Source organism: Anomaloglossus baeobatrachus, chromosome 5 (genome assembly GCF_048569485.1).
Source record: "Anomaloglossus baeobatrachus isolate aAnoBae1 chromosome 5, aAnoBae1.hap1, whole genome shotgun sequence".
NCBI lineage: Eukaryota > Metazoa > Chordata > Amphibia > Anura > Aromobatidae > Anomaloglossus > Anomaloglossus baeobatrachus.
In genome coordinates, this window is record NC_134357.1 from 366,148,507 (window position 1) to 366,168,766 (window position 20,260).

Genomic DNA, 20,260 nt, shown 5'->3' on the forward strand with positions numbered 1-20,260 from the left:
CACACAGCGAACGACGTGAAAAATAGATAAATCCAATTCTTGAATGGCTGCCGTAAGGCTCGGCTCAGATTCATCCTGCCCACTACGCTGACCAGGGTTTACGTGTAAATCACTTAGAATACATAATTCACACAGAACACCCAACAGAAGATTTCCTATACTGAGGCAGATGGAGAAACTTCTGTCTAGCCTATGATCCGACCGTGCCTGTCTTTTTAGGCGTGCATAAAAGTGCCGACGACCACCTATTTTGTGCACATCTTAAAAGTCAGATACCATCGAACAGAAGCCACATGGAGTCTAGAGTATCTCTGCTGCCTCATTGGTGAGTGGATCTGTCGGGGCTTAATCTGACTCACATATTTTGTAGATTTATATGGAGATCCAAATGTGAGTGCTCAGCATAGAGCACAGGAGAAATGCGAACTGATCCAAAACGTTCTGTACCCCAAAATGTCATTGTGAAGAGAGAAAAGGCCACAACTGCAGTAGTAACGTATCTTCTATCTAGTCTATGTGACTGCTAGCCTTTGAAACTTTTCTGTCAGTTTGTGGATCTCCAGCTTGTGAGCCAGGATAAATCTGGTTTGGTGTCCTGGATAACAGTCTGGATGTATGCATGTAATTTATAATAGTAGATACTGCCAAGTAACAGACACTTAAGACCAATGACAACACAAATGACAGAAGTACGAGTCCACATGGGACACAGAGCAAGGTCACACAACACAGTGCTATCACAATACCTTCCAAAATTATCACCCCAAGGCAGGCAATCACTGCTGTTCCAGCAATTATAGTAAAAAAATAAGCCAACAGGAACAGCAGACAGTGCAATAAAGACCCGGAGTGACAGAGACAGAAATGGACACTCATCCAAGTACTGTCCAACAGGGGAGCTCATAAAAGCGACCACCTTGGAGTTATTATTGATTGCCCTCATGACAAACTTTATGTGCTTCTGTAGTTCATTAATTTTCTCTCCACATGTAGTTTCTGGACTGGTCATGCTGATTTCTTGTTGTCAGTATTCACAAGCGAGTTTCTAATAGCAGCAATTTCTCTCAGAAGTGCCTGTCAGGTCACCCCCATACTAATAAACATAACAGAGAGCGCAGCATTTCCTATCAACCCTGCCCCAGTATTCAAGCCCCATTGCAGCACAGTGTTCACCAGTTGTGACTAGAAGGTATATGGCATTTGCCGGCAAAGTAATTTTCAATAAAAAAAAACGGTGCACAGCAGAGAGAGGGAAAATCAATCCCTACAATGTCCTGCGCCCTACCTTGCCGTGGAGGTTTGCACCCTAATATTACGATATGGCACCCCCACTCACCGACGGTTATCCCTGCTATTGCCCTGTAAACCCCTACAACCAAAGATAAAGTGCAGTGCGCATAAATATAAAGTGCGATACCTGGGTTCACATATACCTCCTAAAATTTCAGGAGGTAACCAGTGTTCTCAATGAGAACCTATAGCAGGGACAATTAAATACCACTTATCTTAAATCCGCCTCATGCCTCGACGCGTTTCCCCAAACTTGCTGTCTTGTCTGCACAACTATCTTGTTAATGGATTGCTGCTGCATCCATACTAAAGCCTGATTACTGGATATGTGAGCATAGCCTAAACCAAATGGGCATGTTATATCTAAGGAGGGTAAAGCTAAGTTCACATATCCAGTAATCATCCATTAGAATGGATCCAGCAGCAATACGTTGTCCAAAAAATTGTGCAGACACAACTTTTTTCTCCCGGTAAAGAAAATGATTTCAGCTGTATCCATTTTTATATGTGTTTTGATGTGAACATTGATGTGTATGGAAAACGGATATGTTAAATAGACATTAATCCAGTAAGCAAGAAACAGATTTTTTTCAAATAAAAGAAGAACAGATGGCTAATTAATGTATCCGTTTTCCACAGACTTTTTTAATGTTAAAAAAATGGAACCAGTTGAAATCAGTTTTTTTAGTCTTACAAAAAAGTTGTGTCTTCACAAATTTTTTTGTCAACGGATTGCTGCTAGATCCATCCTAACAGATGATTACTGGATGGACACATTAAAATACTCTAAACAAGAAGTGTCTGTCCGTCACCTTCAAATTTGATGTTAACAAAACATAAAGCGACAGTCAGGCTATCTCCAAAGACATCATTCTTGTCTAATGGGATTCACCTACAACATGAAAAGTCAATGGCAATTTAGTTGTTGAGTAAACAGGACAATAAGGAGCACTGCTACAGTATACAATTATTGACACCTATTACTCTTAGTGAAGTCTTACTCATTCACTTAAAGTTCACTCAACAGTTTGTCCAGTTCTGTGGTGACCTGTGAACTCGTTTCCTCTGAGTGACAGCTTGTAAAAACCTGACCTCGTCATATTAAAGATTTTGTCAGTGAGCTGGATTTACTTGAGTGATTCCTTTATGTTGACATCTTTCATTGGCATTTGCCTGTGACCCACAACATCCGGAAGCTTTTGACCTCCTATACCCCAGAGCAAATTTCGTCACAGTTGTGACATCACCTAACTGTAAACACACCAAAGCGTTCTTTTTATATTAAAGCACCACTGCAGCATTTTTTTTCAGCGCTAGATCAATGCTTAAACTCTAAGTCCCTTGCACTCTGTCTTATCAATTTTTTGGCATTGTTCCTGCCTTGTGGCAACATTGGTCAGGGCACAGATGATGGGACACGTGCTGGTGTAAGGCGGGGACAGTACACCAGTAGCGGCTGGGGTACAAGTGTGGCACTCCAGTGGTCATGGGAGCTACAGTGGCATTGTTCTCTACACCTGGGGAGCAGTGAAATGCCTGAAAGCAGTGGGGAAGTTCTCCATGTCAGGTACCATTGCACACAACACTTCCTGACTCATACCAGAAGGAGGAGCTCAAGTCCTGGTTGGGACGAGCCTCCCCAGTGCATTCTTGGATGGGAAGGGGTTAGTTAGAGGAACAGAAAGAGGAGCCTCAGAACCCTGGAGGAGAGGAAGGAGACCGGTCGCTGTAAGAGAGCTGTTTACAAGCTTTCCAGGTCCGAGCGCATTGTACAGGACACAGGAGTCCGTCCTAGATTGCTGGGTACTAAAGGCTCAGTAGTAAAACCCAGAGGGCAGGAGATTCCATGTTTCCTGGCCCACCAACAAAGCCCTAAGGCGAAGTAACAAAATAGTGCCCAGGACCGTGGAGGAACATGTGGGCCCCATATCCGACTTGCGCTGCCCGTCACAGAGGGACATAGCACTAAGTAACCAAGAACCAGAGTCCGCAAGTAGCTGCAAGCCACAGAGATCCGACATCCAAAGCGCATAAAGAAAGGCCTCCAACGTACCTGGCATAGAGACATTCCCCCCTGCTACCAGGCTGACTGGACCACGGTATTCTCAGGACTACAACCTGTTACCAGTAAAGGTTAAAAGAAAACTACCAATCTGTATCGTCTGGTTACTGTCGGCGCCCTCAGCCCTGCATCCCAATTCACCACTACTACCTCCATCATCTCCCTGGGGCCCAATCTACCTGTGGGGAGCAGAAACATCCCAACTGACACTAGCATCAGCCATGGAGAACAGCAACAGCAGCGGTGGCTATTCCCTGGCCGCATACCGCAGGTGGCATCACAAAATCAAACCTCCAATACCACCTCTTCCTTTATTGTACTCCTCGGGGCTACGAAACCGGGTAAAAGGGGCCACCCTGTGACATTCCCAGACCTGACATCACCAGGCCCGGCGACGAGTAATTTAACCCCTGTCCCATGGGTGCTACACAAGTATCGAGATACTGTACGTCCGCTGCCATGAGGTTGCAGAAAGCCTGATTGTTCACATGCCTAAATGGAAACATTTTCAAGCAAGAAGTCAGCAAATGTCCCCATTTTATATTTGGGATTGTGGATGGGTGGGTAGCTGGGTATTTACATTTGCATTCCAAGGCCTGGGGTAAGGACAGCTGAACGCTGCCTTGGGACAAAGAATTGGAGAACATTGTGCAGGGCAGGAGACATCTGCATCTGCATCCTAGACAGGGTATTGGAAGGCACTTAACACAGGGAAAGAAGCAGTGCTGTTATCTGAAGACACTGATTGTTGGCTCAGACATTTAGCTCACCAATTTGGTTGCTTTGATGACATGTGCCTAATGGTGGTGTCACAGCGACAACGACAATGACATCACTGCTAAGTCGCTATTTTCTGTGACGTGGCAGCGACCTCAACAGCGACGTCGCTGTGTGTGACACATAACAACGATCAGACCCCTGCTGCGAGATTGCTACTCACTCTTGAATACTCCAGGTCATTTTTTGATCACTGCTATCCCACTGCGCCACATACATCCTTGTGTTTGACACTGCAGCAGCGACGGTCGTGATGACGCTGAAGGCAGCGACGTAGGACTGAAGGCAGGACAAGGGCGTGTTTTTGCGGTGTATTTTACAAAGCCCCCACGACTCCGATTGGTGGTCACAACAGCGTTCCGATCGGGTAACTTGCCGAAGGCGTTACAGTGATTTCATTCTTTAAGTTCCATTCTTTGTTCCACGTAGTAGAGTCTCTGTCTGGTGTCGCTAGTGTGTCGTTCTTTGTGTCTTCCTTTGTTTGACACGGTCACCCAATCAGGCGCCGCTGTAGTGATCACCAATCGGAACAGAGGGGCGTGAAAATAGGCAACGCAAAACATGTCTAGGGGTAAACACCACTATGAAGGTCTGACTTGCCGCACAGCGACGCGTGTGACATGTCCCAACGCCGTCAAGGTCGCTATGATCGCTGCTCCGTCGCTGCTTAAAATGACATGTTTGACAGCTAACTAGCGATCATGTAAGGTCGCTGTTACGTCACAGGAAATGGTGACATAGCAGCGACGTCGTTGTCACTGTCGTGTGTGAATCCAGCATAAGCATGCTGGTGGTGGTCAGGCTGATAGTGAACAGGCCCCTGCTGATTCTGGTACAACACAGGTTGCAAATAACTATTCTTTTATCAACTACACTTACTTTAACCCCTTCACGACCGGCCAAATTTGTGCTTTCCGGGGTTTTTTCGACATTCTTCTTCCAAGAGCCATAACTTTTTTATTTTTAAAAATAATGTGAAGGCTTGTTTTTTGAAGAACGAGTTGTACTTTTAAATGAAACTATTAATTTTACCATATATGTACTGAAAAATGGCAAAAATATTCCAAATGCTGAAAAATTGCAAAAAAAATTGTTTTTGAGATATTTTATTCACTCTGGTTCATGTATGGTAAAACTGATGTGTTGTTGTGATGCCTCATGTCTGTGCGAGTTTGTAGACACCAAACATGTATAGGTTTACTTTTATCTAAGGGGTTAAAAAAACATCAGAAGTTTGTCCAAAAAAAGTGGCGTACGTTTTGCGTCATTTTCCGCGACTCGTAGCGTTCTTATTTTTTGGATCTATGGCTCAGTGATGGCTTATGTTTTGCGTCTTGAGTGGACGTTTTTAGTGGTACCATTCTTGCGCTGATGCTACACAATTTGGTCGCCTATTATTGCATTTTGCGCAAAAATTGCCGTGACCAAAAAACGTAATTTTGGCATTTGGAATTTTTTTGCCACTACGCCATTCAATGATCAGAATAATTGATTTTATATTTTCATAGATCGGGCATTTCTGAATGCGGCAATAAAAAATGTGTATATATTTTTTATTTTTTTAACCCTTTAATTTTCAATGGGGCGAAAGGGGATGATTTGAACTTTTAGTTTTTTTTGTTTTTTTTTAATTTTTCAAAATTTCTTTCTTTTACTTTTTTTTAATTTTACTAGTATCCCTAGGGGACTATAAGGATCAGCAGTCTGATCACTCTTCCATATCTTCTGATCACAGCTGTACCACTGTGAACACCAGATATGCTCATCTCCTATCTCACACAGCTCTTGGTCGTATGAAACAGGAAGTGAGTCATGTGAGCTACAGGAATCATCACATGACCCTGTGCTACCATGACAACTATCAGATCAGCGCCCTTTAAGGGGTTAACAGGTACGGGTGGATTGCGGATCTGCTCGTGCCTGCTAGGCACACATGTCAGCTGTCCAAATCAGCTGACATGTGCACGGATCCCCCCGACTGCCCGCGGAAACCGAGTGGGATTAACATTATGACCGCTGGGACGTAATTTTACTGTCCGTGGTCGTTAAGGGGTTAAAAAAGTGCCAGACTGGGAAACACCTAACCATTGGCCTTGAAAATTTCTGTGCGGGTGCTCTTTGGCACAGTTTCCCACCTTCTCCATCTGACCACCCCACTTCCTCTAATGACTCTCTAAAAATTGATTGAGGGCTGCTTGATGGCCCTCTAAAAATTGATTAATAGCTGCCTGATGACCCTGTAAAAATTGATTGAAGACCATCTTCTGGCCCTCTAAAAATTATGAGTGCGGCCCGAATGCTGACTCTCTAACAATTGATTGAGGGTCACCTTCTGGCCCTCTAAAACGTATGAATGAGAGCCGGCTGCTGACCCTCTAAAAATTGAGTGAAGGCCAACTGGTGGCACTATACAAATTATGAGTGAGAGATGCCTGATGGCCCTCTAAAAAATGATTCAGGGCCGCCTGCAGGCCCTCTAAAAATTATTACTGAGGGTCAGCTGCTGGCCCTCTAAAAATTATGAGTTAGCTCCAGCTAATGGTCCTCTAGAAATTGATTGAGGGCCGCCTGGTGGCTCTCTAAAAATTGATTAAGGACCACCTGAAAGCCCTCTAAAAATTGAGTGAGAGCTGCCTGATGGCCCTCTAAAAATTATGAAGGAGGGCCAACTGCTGACTCTCTAAAAATTATAAGTGAGGTACGCCTGATGGCCCTCTAAAAATTCTGAGTGTTTGCCACATGATGATTCTGTGGATATGGTGAAGGAGGAAGAAAAATAATAAACCATGAATCATATACTATTGTTGGGGTTGAATGGGTGCATAAGAATACACCAGAAAAAAAGAACATTTGAACTGGCTTTTTTTTACACTAAAGTCATTTGCGGGGGTTGAGAAGTAGGGGCCAATCCAAGCCTTGTTCATTTTGAGAGTAGTGAGCCTGTGTAATACTATTGTATGTTTTGAGGATTTCGATAGCGTTAGGGCAATGACAGCCAGAGACGAGTTTGTGGTACAAGATGTTTTTATGATATGTAACCACGGTAGATACACAACGGAAATACACAGTATAACAAACAAAAAAAATACCTTTCTGAAACGGAGCGAAGGGGATTCCCGGGGCCACGCACCGGACTCCCCCAGGGAGACCACCAGAGCGAACCCCTATACAGGGACTGTCCGGCAATCAACCCCGGAAGGCCTAAATGCGCCGCAGCCGGGACACAAGGGGCAAGCGGTAAAGTCCAGAAGTGTCCGTACGGAATGAAAGTCCAGAATGGTTATGAACCGGAAGAAACCGGGCAGACGTGCTGACAAAAGACGGCAGACGGAGTCCGGGCACAGTTTGAAGAAACCGGGTATGGTCCAGAGTCGGTCGGTAGATTTCCAGGAGGATCCAAAGGTAATCAAGTAGCAGCAGCAGCAAAGCAGGAGCACACAGCAAGCAGTATACTCAGGCACTGGACTAAGCTTAGAGGCGGCCTTTTAAGCAGCTGGACAGGAAGTAGGGCAACAGAACACAAAACTCCATGTTAACCGAGGGCAAGCTTTTTCAAAAGAGGACTGGAAAACCCGGAAACCTGACAGCCTGTCAGCATTTTCAGTTGACAGGCAGGTGTGCCTATCAATTATTATGTCCCCGGCAGCACTAAAAACTCACGTAATCAACTTAATCATGGAGGGAGCTAGGAATGCAGCCTGCAAGATTCTGATTTGGCTCTGTGGCAAGTAAAGTTATGAGTAACAGTCGCCTGATGGCACTATAAAAATTTGGAGCCAGAGCCGCATGATAATCCTGTTGATGTGATGTAGGAGGACAAAAAATGTAACAAACCATGAACCGTACACCTTTTTGGGATGCGAACAGGTATATGGGAATATACCCAAAAAAAGAACATTTGAATTGACTTTATGTACCGCTAATGTCATCCGCTGGGGTTGAGAAGTTGGGGCCAATCCAGAAATTATTTATTTTAAAAATAGTCAGCCTGTTAGCATTTTCAGTTGACAGGCGGATGCACCAATCAATTATTATGCCCTTGGTGGCACTGAAACCCACATAATCTACATAAGCAAGGAGGGAGCTGTGACTGCAGCCTGATGTGCCTTAACTCTGTGTAAATAAATAAATAAATAAAGATGCATTAATACAATGGTATGAAAGGCCCAAATGCATCTCTTGTGTGAATAAATGGAGAAAGAACTTGTGGTGTTCTTTCCCTGGGATGGTTTGGAGAAGTCCCCCCCCCCCACCTGGTTCATGAATTTTCATTGTTAAAGGTGTTATGAACTGGTAACCATGGACGATCACAAAAAAATCCCATTAATCAGGAAAAACAAAACCACAAGAGTAGTTGGAAACTGAGCTGACCGTAATACCCTATCTATCAGACAACACTAGAAGTAGCAGTGGGATGTTCCTAACACACCTAGACACCTCGTCACTGCCTGAGAAACTTGATACACCTCAAAGATAGAAATGAAAAATCCTAACTTGCCTCGGAGTAGTCCCCAAAGAAATTGCAAGCCCCCAACATGCAACAACGATGATGTAAGAAAACACAATACACCGAAAATATAGATCAGCAAAGGTGAGGCCCGACTTACTAGATAGAACAGGACAGATAACTGATTGTGACCAGCAAACAAACCTGCAAAAAATACCAGTCTCCTGATAATAAAAAATACTGAGACCACACGGACTCTCCCTCACTATATCAGGTACTCTTGTGCTAGAAACTTTAAACAGAACTGCAGATATAATGGGAAGAAACAAAATCACAGAACAAATAATATTCTAAAGTGCAAATAATCCAAACATAAACAAAGAGCAAGCTCCCTTTTTTGCCGGAGGCACTGCCATGTTCACAAAAGCAGAAAGACAGATCATCACATACAAGAAACCAAACACAGAACTAAATGGAATATGCAGACACAATCTTAAGTGCAAAACCAGTAATTAAGCACAGAAACAGTAAACTTATCTGGAATAGATTCAGGCACCAAATAAATGGGAAAAACAGAAGGGAAAACTCCCAGTCATCTTCAGAAGCAGGCAGGAACATATATCACCGGCGACCTCCAGGCACCAAATGCTCTCCTAAATAAACTAGGCTGATCTGCAATAGTATTTCCTAGATTCTCAATTAATTCCATTACCTGTCTGAATCACAGACTCAAACTCAGCCTCATTACCATTCCTGGCCACCAGAGGGAGCTCCACACCAGCACACACTTGGATGACATTCACAATACAAAGGTCTCCAGGGAGATAACAAAATATTTAGAAACCCCTGCTTCAATCTACTTGAAGCCTTGGGGTTGCCTGATCCGGCAAAGGATGAACTGCCAACCACTTTAGCGGAAGCAAAATTGGAGTCAGATGCCTGAAGGTCCTTGTTGTGCCAGTTGTACCTGACTAGTGGCCTCGAATCTGGGACTCCTTGTTGTTGGCCACAGCGGGACGCTCCTTCTAAATGTAAATGTATTTTGAGGCCTTACTCTATGTGTGTTCCAGGGTGTATTGGAATGCATCCTTCTAATTTTTGAAAGCCCTTGCACATAATGCATATGTTTTACCAATCTATGAGTCCCACTCTTTCTAAATGGGGAAAAAAAGTTTTTCTGAGGCCATCCTCTATGTGTATTCCAGGGTGTACTGCAATCCCACCTTTCAATTTTTAATAGGCCTTGCACTTACTACATAGGCATCACCAGTCTAGGAGTCCCCCTCTCTACCAATGGGAAAAAAAAATTGAGAAATCTCATGCACATGATTACTTTTTTTTTTAATGAAATGGAAAACTGCTGCATTTTTAAAAGATTTAGCATTTGAATGCTTTCAGCATTTTTGCAGTGTTTTTTCACCATTAAAAGTAATGAGAGTGAAGAAATGCAGTAAAAACACTATGTGTGAACATAGTGTGATGCCCTGGCCGGGCCAGGTAGTCACAAATAGGGCTTCGCATTACACCTGTCCCTCATAGGTAACATACAGCCAAACATTAAACCCTAGTCACCCCCCTTAGGGCTTGATGGACACACCAGGGGGCGAAACCAGGCGGTTGGAAGACGCCCACCAAGGAGTTCAGACAGCCTGAGGCGGGAAAGTAAACGGAACAAGTCTTGAGTTCAAGTTGGAGAGGTGTGTGGGCTGGAGCTGTGTGCAGCTCCAGCAGAGGAGAAAAAACAATTTAAGCAGATGCCAGGGTAGGAGCCCTGGTACCTTTGGCTAGGAGGCAGACGGCGGTCTCCGTCTGCAGGAGACGGGAAGACGGCTCGGTGGAACTGAGGTGGACCGGGACAGGGTTGTAGCCCGCCGTTACCGACCTGGGAAACCGACTCGGAAACTGGAGCGGAAAAAAGGGGGGTACTCAGACCCTGAAGCTAGGTCCAGAAGCTGCTGAGGGCTAGCTAATTAACTGATTGCGGTCAGGACAAGAGGTCCTGTCTCACCCAAAGTCCCGACTGAAGGCAACAGCCCAATGAGGGGGATAAGTGGCCACCGCCATGGCTCAGAGATCCCACGGGCCAGCATCTGCGGGCAAAGGGCTCCTTAGGCAACCACAAGCTGGGAGTTGACTCCTGAAGTTGCAAGCACAGGCAGTCCACCATCCAACACAGGTGCAGGAGAAAGACAGAGACCATCAACCGGGTGGGGGACCAGACTGCAGCCGGCTGCGGGCACCGACCACCATCACCTTGGTTTACCAGAGACTCATGGGTTTACTAATAGTGAGTACATCAGCACCCTCCGGTGGCCCATCTCCCTGCATCGCCAAACATCACCCCCAACGGGTCCCGGGGCCACCATCCCTGCCCACGGAGGGGTTAACAACTTGCTGCCAAACATCTCCCCTGGGTGCCTCGTAACTGCAGCGGTGGTGTCCACCTTCACCACATCCCGTGGGTGGCGTCACAAACTTAACACGGCTCCGGTCGTACTTCTACGTCCCCAAACCACAACCCCCCTTTCAGTTGAAGTGACCTCGAGACCCCCGGGTCCGGAGACCCATGAGCCACCCACTGAAGGTCCGGATCCGAGCGGCTCGGCTGCCGAGCACAGGACGGTACAATAGCCCAAGTGATTTTTCTCTCTTTTTAAATTTGCCTTATATACAATGCATTATACAGGAAAGTATGTTTCCCAACATTTTTTTCCTGCAACATCCAGATCTTTGGCTTGGTATGTTTAATTGTCAGTTCATAAAAGTGGGGTAACCCTCTGACAACATTGTTTCCAGAAGCAACTTGGGAGTCAGAGATTTATCTAGGCATCTTTCCATGTTTCCATTGCATTTGAGCTTTTTTTTCCATCCATTTCAGCGATTTTACTGCCCCCAGACTTCTTAGGACGGTCTGCCAGAAAGGTGATTGAGTTTCCCATTGACTTCCACTATATTGATTACTTGAAATGAGCAGCCAAGCATTCCGATTTCTGCAATTCGAGTACATCGTACCCAAGCATTTTAGTCATGCTCATCACTAAACATTAGAGATCAATCAGCATCATGAAAACCAAGGAGCACACCAGATAAGTCAGGGATAAAGTTGTGGAGAAAAGTAAAGCATGGTTAGGTTATAAATACTTACTACTATTTGTCGGAATATCATATAAAATCCCAATAAAATAAATTTAAATTTATGAGTGTACTGTGAAAAAATATGAAAAAGTTCTCAAGGTATGAATATATTTTCAAGACACTATATATGATTGATCAAACGATTATACATTTAAATCTCCTTAGGTGACAAAGTAAAAGAAAAAATAAATAAATGATAAATATATTTAAAAAAAAATTGAAATGTAAAAGTTTTCATCACCTCCCTATTTTCCCATTCTAAACTAAAAAATGTGAACATTAAAAAAAATATGGAATTATTTAAACCATACATCAACCATCAAAAAGAAACAAAAACATTGCAATGCTTGAATTTCATTCATTCACTTTCACCGAAAATTCAATAAAATGTCATCAACAAGTCATATATAACCCAAAATGGTGTCATTTACACCGTCGCTCCATCCACAAAAAGCAGCTCTCGCTATGCAAAAAATAAAAAAGGATACAGAATATACAGCTCTGGCAAAAAGTAAGAGACCGCTGCACAGTTTTAGTAAAATCAGCTTCTCTACATGTTGATTCCAGTATCAGTTGAATTTCAACCAGAGTACACCTCATTCTGCTGCCAGGAGTGGCATAAGGCCACCCAGAAGCAGTGTGAAAGACTGGTGGAAAGCATGCCAAGACACATGAAAACTGTGATTAAAAATCATGGTTATTCCACAAAATATTGATTTCTGAACTCTTCCCAAGTTGGGGTGTGCCGCCCCCGTGCCAGCAGCCGGTCGCTGCTCGGGCCCGGACCTTCAGGGGTGGATTGAGGGTCTCCGGACCCGGGGTCTCGCGGGCATGCTGAAAAAAATGGGGGATGTAGATGTACGGTCTAGGCCGTAATAAGTTTGTGACGCCACCCACGGTGTGTGGTGAGTTGGGACACCGTCGCTGCTGTTACGGGGCACCCGGGCGAGATGTTGTGCACCAGGTTGTTAACCCCTCCGTGGGCAGGGATGGTGGCCCCGGGACCCAGTGGCTCTGGTGCAGGGGAGATGACGACCGCAGGGGGTGCTGGTGTACTTACTATTAGTAAACACACACGAGTCTCTGTGTAATACTATTGTATGTTCTGAGGATTTCGATAGCGTTAGGGCAATGACAACCAGAGACGAGTTCTTGGTACAAGATGTTTATAATATGTAACCAAGGTTACATACAGGTACAGAACGGAACAAACACAGCAGAACAAACACACAAAATACTTTCCCGAAACGGAGCGAAGGGAATTCCCGGGGCCACGCACCGGACTCCCCCAGGGAGACCACCAGAGCGAACCCCTATACAGGGACTGTCCGGCAATCACCCCGGAAGGCCTAAATGCGCAGCAGCCGGGACACAAGGGGCAAGTGGTAAAGTCCAGGAGTGTCCATACGGGATGATAGTCCAGAGTGGTTACAAACCGGAAGGAACCGGGCAGAAGTGCTGAACACAGACGGCAGACGGAGTCCAGGCACAGCTTGAAGAAACCGGGTATGGTCCAGAGTCGGTCGGTATTCTTTCAGGAGGATCCAAAGGCAATCAGGAATTAGAAGCAGCAAGGCAGGAGCACACAGCAAGCAGTATACTCAGGCACTGGACTAGGCTTAGAGGCGGCCTTTTAAGCAGCTGGACAGGAAGTAGGGCAACAGAACAGTAAACTCCATGTTAACCGAGGGCAAGCTTTTGTCAAAAGAGAACTGGAAAACCCGGAAACCTGACATTACTCCCCCCCCAGAAACGGCCTCAGGACGGATCAGGGCCAGGTTTGTCCGGGTACCATCGATGAAACTGAGCAATCTTCCGGGGTGCCCGAATGTTACCCACCGGTTCCCAGGAATCGTCCTCGGGGGCGTACCCCTGCCAACGTACCAGATATTGAAGCCGACGACGATGGATCCGGGAGTCAATAATGTCCTCAACCACGAACTGCTCCTCGCCGTCGACCATCACAGGCGGAGGAGGAGGCACGACACGACCATGAAACGTATTAGGAGAAACGGGTTTGAGGAGAGAAACATGAAAGACCGGGTGTACCTTCAGATGGTGCGGTAACCGCAGCTGACAGGCCACAGGGCTCACGATCCCTGTGATCTTAAACGGACCGATGAATTTTTGTCCCAGCTTCTGCGAAGGAACACCCAACCTCAGGTTTTTGGTGGATAACCATACAGAGTCCCCTACCTTATACATGGGTGCCGGTTTCCGGTGAGTGTCTGCCGACCTCTTGTAACGCTCCTGAGCCATAGCCACAGTGTCCTTTAGAATCTCCAGATTTTGTCGTAGCTCTGTCACTCGGTCCTCCACCGCTGGCACCGAAACCGCTACGGGTGACCTAGGCAAAACATTCGGATGGTAACCCAAGTTAGCAAAAAAGGGCGTTACCTTAGTGGAGCTGCTCTGAGTGTTGTTATACGAGAACTCCGCCAACGGAAGCATCTTCAACCAATCGTCCTGCAGATGGCTGACATAACATCGAAGGTATTGTTCCAGGGTTTGATTAGTCCGTTCGGTTTGCCCATTTGTCTGAGGATGGTATGCAGAAGACAAACAGACATCAATCTGGAGTGCCGTACAAAACCCCTTCCAGAACCTAGACGTGAACTGCACGCCCCGGTCAGAGATGATCTCGTCTGGTACCCCATGCAATCGGAATACGTTCTGGATAACCAAATCCACTGTCTCTGCGGCTGAGGGAAGACCGGTACACGGAATAAAGTGAGCAGCTTTTGTCAACCGATCCACCACCACTAAAATGGTATTGTGACCGCCTGAGACCGGCAACTCCACAATAAAATCCATTGAGATAGACCCCCAAGGGCGAGATGGCACGGGTAACGGTTGGAGGAGTCCCGTAGGAGCCACACGAGGGACCTTGCACCGGGCACAAACCACACATGAGTGGACATAGTCCTTTACATCCTTTAAACAGGTAGGCCACCAGAAAAAACGGCTCAAAAATTCCTGCGTCTTCTGTACCCCCCTATGACCAGCCAACACGGAGTCATGGACTAACTTGAGAACCCGAAGTCTTACGGCCTCCGGGACATAAATGCGTCGCTCTCTCAACCACACACCATTCCGAAGAACAAGAGTTACATCGTTCGGGGGGGCAGCAAGAAATACGTCACCATCATAGGCCAGCTTGATGTCCTTCCACAAGTCCTGGTCCTGGATTACTCCAACGAAATTGGCATCCGATAACACGGTCTGAGACGGGGTTCCAGGCACGAAGTCCACGGCGTGGATTCGGGACAAGGCATCGGCTTTCCCATTACGTGAACCTGGACGGTAGGTAACGATAAAATTGAACTGGTTAAGGAATAGGCTCCAACGGGCTTGCCGTGGAGACAGGCACCTGGCAGACTTAAGAAATTCCAGATTACGATGATCTGTGAGTACTATCACTTGCTGCGCGGCTCCCTGTAAGTGGTGTCTCCATTCCTTAAAAGCTGAAATAATCGCCAACAATTCCTTGTCCGCAATGTCATAGTTCCTTTCTGCAGGGGACAACCGGCGGGAAAAGAAAGCACACGGATGCAAGAGACTCTTGTCCCCAGTCCTTTGAGAAAGGATGGCCCCTAATGCATAGTCGGAAGCGTCGACTTCCACGATAAAGGGAAGTGCGGGATTCGGATGTACTAATATTGGCGCTGAGGTAAAACAAACCTTGAGACGATGGAAAGCTTCCTGGGCCTGGGTGGACCACACAAACTTCTGTCCTTTCTTGGTTAACAGAGTGATGGGACGAACGATCTCTGAAAAGTTACGGATAAAGCGTCGGTAAAAGTTGGCAAAACCGACAAAGCGTTGTACCTCTTTGATGTTTCCCGGTTCCGGCCAGTCTAGAATTGCTTGTATCTTGCCAGACTCCATGTTCAGTCCCTGAGGAGAGATGACATAACCTAAGAATTGTATTTGTGAGCAATGGAATTCGCATTTCTCCAGCTTAACCCCTTCACGACCGCGGGCAGTAAAATTACGTCCTATTTTAACGTGACTTAACGACCAGGGACGTAATTTTACTGCCTAAACTTCATTTGATTGCCGTGGCCATAGCAACGGCTTTCAAATGATGTCCCCTGCTGTTTCTTACAGCAGGGGACCTTTGCTTGACCCCAGGGGGGGTGGCATCGCCACCCCCTATCGACGATCGATGTGATTGGCTGTTCAAATCTGAACCGCCAACCACATCGATCGCACTAATTTCGGCAAAAATAATGCCCGAATTAGTGCGATCCTGTGAGATCCAGCTATGAGATGCCGCAGCTGCTGCAGCATATCATAGGTGGACCTCAAACATGTCGCCCCCAGCCCCTGCAGCACTGATTGGAGCGATCGTGCTATGACGCGCAATCGCTCCAATCAGTGTGCAGTGGGGCGGTCTGATCTGCCGGTGGCCGCCCTCCCCAGGCCTGTACTGCTCTGGGGACCCTCCCCCAACATGGCTGCAGCGTGGAGTGGCTGGTACTTTTGGTACCACGCCACCGCTGCTGCCGCCGCAGACGCCGCCTCTGCTGTCACCGCGCCAGCTCCAAAGGTAAGTATTGCGCTCCAGCGATGGCCCCTGCGCGCTCCCGTGAAGGCCCCTACGCGCTCCCGTGAAGGCCCCTGCCCGTGCCCCCCCAGATCTGCCCCCCTACGCCCCGATCTGCCCCCCGGCATCCCGATCTGCTCCCCACGCGATCTGCCTGCCTCCTCTGTCATCTCTATTCTGCTTCCAAGGTTCCTTCCTTCTGCCTTTGCTTCTCCGCCCCCTCTGCTCTCCCTCTAACCCCCCCCATCTGCCCCCCCTCTGCCCCCCCCTCTCCCCATCCCCCCCTGCCCCCCCCGACGTCCTCTTACCTGCCTTCACGGGTCGTCCGAGGTCTTCACTGGCCCGATCACATCTGCCTCCATCGCTGGGTCCTTCTGCTGATCTGTCCAACGTCCTGCCTGCTGCTGGTGTAAAGCTGTCTATCTCACTGCCTTCTTGTTCCTCTGCAACTCTTCTGGTCAGTGATCCTCTTGGTACTGTGAGTATAACTTTTTTTTTGTTTTTTTTCTTGTATCCTGTCCATTTTTACACTTCATCTGTCCGTGCGTCCCGCCAAGCGCTGATCAGGGATGCAGATAACGGATCTGCATCCGTGGTCAGTTTTTGGCATGACTTTTTTCCGTATTCGCGACGCTTTTTGTATCGCGTCCGTCCGTGCGTCCCGCCGAGCGCTGATCAGGGATGCAGATAACGGATCGGCATCCCTGCTCAATTTTTGGCGTGACTTTTTTCCGTATTCGCGACGCTTTTTGTATCGCGTCCGACCGTGCGTCCCGCCGAGCGCTGATCAGGGATGCAGATAACGGATCGGCATCCCTGCTTAATTTTTGGCGTGACTTTTTTCCGTATTCGCGACGCTTTTTGTATCGCATCCGTCCGTGCGTCCCGCCGAGCGCTGATCAGGGATGCAGATAACGGATCGGCATCCCTGCTCAATTTTTGGCGTGACTTTTTTCCGTATTCGCGACAATTTTTGTATGGCATCCGTCTGTGCGTCCCACCAAGCGCTGATCAGGGATGCACATAACATATTTGCATCCATGGTCAATTTTTGGCGTGACTTTTTTTTTTACGTATCCCCGACGCTTTTTTTATCGCATCCGACCGTGCGTCCTGCAGCGGCCGATCAGTGCACTGCGTCTGTGCGTTTGAAAAGTCAAATGGCGCTCCTTCTCTTCTGAGCCCCGCCATGCGCCCAAACAATTACTTTCCACCACATATGAGGTATCTGCGTACTCAGGAGAAAATGCACAATACGTTTTATGGTGCATTTTTTACTGATAGCCTTGTGAAAAAAAAGCTACCTAGTTGAAGCAACCGTTTTGTGGTAAAAAAATTTTTTTTCTTTTCACGGCTCAACGCTATAAACTTCTGTGAAGCCCCCAGGTGTTCAAAGTGCTCACCAAACATCTAGAAAAATTATTTGAGGGCTCTAGTTTCCAAAATGGTGTCACTTGTGGGGGAGCTCCACTGTTTAGGCACCATAGGGGGTCTCCAAACGTGACATGGCGTCCGCTAATGATTCCAACCAATTTTGCTGTCAAATGGCGCTCCTTCTCTTCTGAGCCCCGCCATGCGCCCAAACAATTACTTTCCACCACATATGATGTATCTGCGTACTCAGGAGAAAATGCACAATACATTTTATGGTGCATTTTTTCCTGTTACCCTTGTGAAAAAAAAAGCTACCTAATTGAAGCAACCGTTTTGTGGTAAAAAAATTTTTTTTTCTTTTCACGGCTCAACGCTATAAACTTCTGTGAAGCCCCCAGGTGTTCAAAGTGCTCACCAAACATCTAGAAAAATTATTTGAGGGCTCTAGTTTCCAAAATGGGGTCACTTGTGGGGGAGCTCCATTGTTTAGGCACGTCAGGGGGTCTTCAAACCTGACATGGCGTCCGCTAATGAGTGCAGCTAATTTTGCATTTAAATGGCGCTCCTTGCCTTCCGAGCACTGCCGTGTGTCCAAACATTTGATTTCCACCACATATGAGGTATCTGCGTACTCAGGAGAAAATGGACAATACATTTTATGTTGCATTTTTTCCCAATACCCTTGTGAAAAAAAAAGCTACCTAGTTGAAGCAACAGTTTTGTGGTAAAAAAAAAATTTTTTCATTTCACGGCTCAACGTTATAAACTTCTGTGAAGCCCCCAGGTGTTCAAAGTGCTCATCAAACATCTAGAAAAAATATTTGAGGGCTCTAGTTTCCAAAATGGGGTCACTTGTGGGGGAGCTCCATTGTTTAGGCACCTCAGGGGGTCTTCAAACCCGACATGGCGTCCGCTAAATAGTGCAGCTAATTTTGCGTTCAAAAATTCAAATGGCGCTCCTTGCATTCCGAGCACTGCCGTGTGTCCAAACATTTGATTTCCACCACATATGAGGTATCTGCGTACTCAGGAGAAAATGGACAATATATTTTATGTTGCATTTTTTCCCAATACCCTTGTGAAAAAAAAAGCTACCTAGTTGAAGCAACAGTTTTGTGGTAAAAAAATTTTTTTCTCTTTTCACGGCTCAACGTTATAAACTTCTGTGAAGCCCCCAGGTGTTCAAAGTGCTCATCAAACATCTAGAAAAAATATTTGAGGGCTCTAGTTTCCAAAATGGGGTCACTTGTGGGGGAGCTCCATTGTTTAGGCACCTCAGGGGGTCTTCAAACCCGACATGGCGTCCGCTAATTAGTGCAGCTAATTTTGCGTTCAAAAATTCAAATGGCGCTCCTTGCATTCCAAGCACTGCCGTGTGTCCAAACATTTGATTTCCACCACATATGAGGTATCTGCGTACTCAGGAGAAAATGGACAATACATTTTATGTTGCATTTTTTCCCGATACCCTTGTGAAAAAAAAAGCTACCTAGTTGAAGCAACAGTTTTGTGGTAAAAAAATTTTTTTTTCTTTTCACGGCTCAACGTTATAAACTTCTGTGAAGCCCCCAGGTGTTCAAAGTGCTCATCAAACATCTAGAAAAAATATTTGAGGGCTCTAGTTTCCAAAATGGGGTCACTTGTGGGGGAGCTCCATTGTTTAGGCACCTCAGGGGGTCTTCAAACCCGACATGGCGTCCGCTAATGAGTGCAGCTAATTTTGCGTTCAAAAATTCAAATGGCGCTCCTTCCCTTCCGAGCTCCGCTGTGCACCCAAACAATTGATTTTTACCACATATGGGGTATCGGCGTACTCAGGAGAAAATGCACAATAAATTGTAGGGTGCACTTTCTCTTTTCTCCCTTGTGAAAATGAAAATTTTATGGCTAAAGTAACATTTTTGTGTTAAAAAGTAAAATTTTCATTTTTTCCTTCCACATTGCTTTGGTTCCTGTGAAGCACCTAAAGGGTTAATAAACTTTTTGGATGTGGTTTTGAGCAGAGTGAGGGGTGCAGTTTTTAGAATGGGGTCACTTTTGGGTATTTTCTGTCACCTCGGTCTCTCAAAGTCACCTCAAATGTGATGTGGTCCCTAAAAAAAATTATTTTCTAAATTTTGTTGGAAAAATGAGAAATTGCTGATGAACTTTGACCCCTTCTAACTTCCTAACGAAAAAAAAATTTGTTTCGAAAATTGCGCTGGTGTAAAGTAGACAAGTGGGAAATGTTATTTAGTAACTATTTTGTGTGACATATTTCTCAGATTTATGGGCATAAATTTTCAAAGTTTGAAAATTGCGAAATTTTCAAAATTTTCGCCAAATTTCCTAAATTTTCACAAATAAACGCAAAAAATATCGGCCTAAATTTACCACTGACATGAAGTACAATATGTCACGAAAAAACAATCTCAGAATCGCCAGGATCCGTTGAAGCGTCCCAGAGTTATAACCTGTCAAAGTGACACTGGTCAGAATTGCAAAAAATGGCCCGGTCATTAGGGTGTTTTAGTGGCCGGGGGTGAAGGGGTTAATGTACAGGTGGTTTTCCCTCAGCCGGGTAAGTACGGTCTTGACGTGCTCCTGGTGTTCCTGTAGGGAATCAGAAAAGATTAGGATATCGTCC

The 20,260-nt window shown here is 46.0% G+C and overlaps 1 pseudogene; it reads right to left on the minus strand.

Moving 5' to 3' along the window:
- Window positions 1-507: 507 nt before the first annotated feature.
- LOC142310117 (lipid droplet assembly factor 1-A-like) lies at window positions 508-1,009 on the minus strand (annotated as a pseudogene).
- Window positions 1,010-20,260: the final 19,251 nt, after the last annotated feature.